The sequence below is a fragment of the Spinacia oleracea genome, chromosome 5 (genome assembly GCF_020520425.1).
Source record: "Spinacia oleracea cultivar Varoflay chromosome 5, BTI_SOV_V1, whole genome shotgun sequence".
In the NCBI taxonomy this organism is placed as follows: domain Eukaryota; kingdom Viridiplantae; phylum Streptophyta; class Magnoliopsida; order Caryophyllales; family Amaranthaceae; genus Spinacia; species Spinacia oleracea.
In genome coordinates this window covers 44213853-44217020 of record NC_079491.1, presented here as the reverse complement: position 1 = coordinate 44217020, position 3168 = coordinate 44213853, and positions in this window count along the sequence as shown.

The window sequence follows — 3168 nt, the reverse complement described above, 5'->3', positions numbered from 1 at the left end:
CGACGTGACAACAGAACACACAATTCATAATCTGAGTATTGACTCCAACCCTAGGCCTAAGCCTCACGCTGCGAAATTGATCCCGCGTTCTGTCGCAATCGACCCAAAAGTCAAACAGAACGTATCCTGTCCCTTGTAGCCGAAGAATTAAGCCCGGATACTGGAACCTTGCTTGGAAATTCGAGATTTGTTATATAAAAGGAGAAATAGCAAAGCCAAAGTGGTTAGTTTTCTGAGAACCACAACGCACCTCTCAAGGGTGCGTTGTAATGTGTCCCTTCGCATGATTTAATCGCTTTCATCACCCTTTTATAAAATTGTTAAACTATTAACTTGATTGATCTATCACGCCTAATAAGATAATACCCTGGCCAATTGAATCATCATGCTAGGTACCTTAAATCAATCTAAATAAGATAATCACGATCGATTTAGTATTATGTGTTGCATATTGCTAAAATCAATTCAGATTAGTTTAATAGTTTAAACGCATGTCCCTTCACTTATTTATGCTGAGCTAGTAAGGATAACCAGCCTCTGGAGTTATCGATGAGCACTCCTCTCGGTAGTTACAGTCCCCCGAACTCTCAATCTCTGCCCTGCGGGTGTACGTTGAGCGTTCCCCACACCAGGGATCACAAGGGAACCTACGGCCGTTGTGGTCGAACTTAATTGCACTCCCTTTATGTTATGATAACCGGGTTTTGTCAGTTTTTCTCAATGTCGTTAAAAACTGAATGGCGACTCCTATATTACTAGTCGATTGGGTGTAAACTCACAGGAAATCTAACTACACTTGATCTGACGACGTCACGCCCACGAGGGACGAGGTCATGCATTAGCCTCGTGCTTTTTCGACCCCCTCACACATAGTTGTTCAAGTAACGAATAAATTGAAATTAAAAGCCCCAATTTAATTGCAATTCCCACCAAATTTATTAAGAAAAAAACACCAAATGATTATATCGAGTGAAACTAAATCCGATTCAGGCCAATTAGCAATAATATCATGTTCGAAAAGGAGGAAAAAATAATAATAAGAGTCTGGACCTATTCGCTTATTTGCACATTAACACACACAAAAATTACTCATTTGTGCAAATGAGCAAAAAAAAATTACTCATTTATCCAAATGAGCAAAAAATGTTACACATTTGTGAAAATGAGCAAAAATAATTTACTCATTTGTGCAAATGAGCAAAAAAAAAATCTCATTTATCCAAATGAGCAAAAAATGTTACTCATTTGTGAAAATGAACAAAAATAATTTACTCATCTGTGCAAATGAGCAAAAAAAAATTACTCATTGATCCAAATGAGCAAAAAATGTTACTCATTTGTGAAAATGAGCAAAAATAATTTACTCATTTGTGCAAATGAGCAAAAATAATGGTTAAACATTTATCCATGGAGGTACAACCACCACCTTCTTCTCATCCTCTATCATATGCCCAACCAGTCAACCACCCATCAAACCACCACCTTCTTCTCGCCTAACATTAGTTGTAACCACCATAACACATCCTCCACAAACTACCATCATTACAAAAATTAGTTGTCTCAGGTTTGAGATATGATGTGTATTTTGCCACACTGAGAAATAAACAAAATTGATCAAGGGATCTTGTATATATATGCTTAATTTGTTTATTAAGAATGGGAGGTGAAAATTTAAGGAGAAAGAAAAATCACACTATTGAAATCAACAACAAGAAAAAAGACCTATGAAAATAAAATAAAGAAAATTGATAAAGTGATGAAGAAATTGAACAATTCTATGAAAATGCAAAGAAATTGAAGAATCCCTTGAAAATGGAGCAACGAAAAAGACATTTGAAGTTAGAGGGGAGAGAAAGAGATTAGGAGGTGAAAGTAAGGAAAAAGAGAAATGGAAAGTCAGTTGTCTTGTGGGGTTATACTTTGACCCGTGAAACCCGTTGAATATTCAACTTTTTAAATCCTATGCTTTATCTGCAGTACTTATTGTTTCAATTCAAGCGTGATTTTTGGTTGTTGGATTAAAAACAATCGGACGTTTAATATATCTTCTCATCCTTCCCATTATAACTATCTTCTTATTGGAGGAGGGCCCTATATATATATATATATATATATATATATATATATATATATATATATATATATATATATATATATATATATATATATATATATATATATATATATATATATATATATATATATATATATATATATATATATATATATATATATATATATATATATATATATATATATATATATATATATATATATATATGTATATATATGTATAGGGTTAGACTCACGTGAGAAGTGGTTATTAGGTGAGAAGCGTGAGAAGCATCTCAGACCATTAGATCAACTAAATCTTGCGGACAACAATCTACCCGTGTCATTAAGAGTACGGAGTACTGTTGTAATTTTAATAACACCAATTTCGGATTCCCAAGCCAGCACATGTCCCACGTGATTCCCAAGGCCAGCACATGATTCTACCAAAAAACACATTAATTTTCTCTTTCCTCTCTCTTTGTCCTTCCTCTCTCTTTGCTATGAACTTCTGCAACAATGGGAAGACTAAGAATGTAATAATGGCGTCGATAAACGCAGTAATCCCACAACCCATTCCATTAATTATCTCTTAATTTTGATTTATTGTGGTAATTCTTTCTTTGTGGGTAAAATTAATGATTAAAGCTCATACCAGTTTGAAAATTTTGAATCGTTACTTCATTAATACGATGCATCTATAAGGGAGTTATGATGTATCTCCAATTGATTTTTGATGTATCTCTAATTGATGTTTGATGTATCTCCATTGCATTTGTGATGTACCTCTGTTGTACTTTCAGTGTATCTGTATTTTTTATACTCTAAATAAGGAGGATGAACATGGTTACATGGAGCAGAGATAAAGAGGGGGCTTGGAAGGTTGGAGAAGAGACAGACGATAAACAAACGGAAAGCATTTGCTCCTGGTATAATGAACCCCAATACTACTTTTAATTAGTTGTACCCACTTTTCAATCTCCACTCTCTCTCTCCTCCTCTACTCTTTCTCTTCCAAATCATGATAATTAACCCAATTATCCAACCCACCATAATTAACTCCATTTTTCTTTTTGTCTCTCCTCTTTTCTCTCTCTACCCCTCTTCTTATCCAAT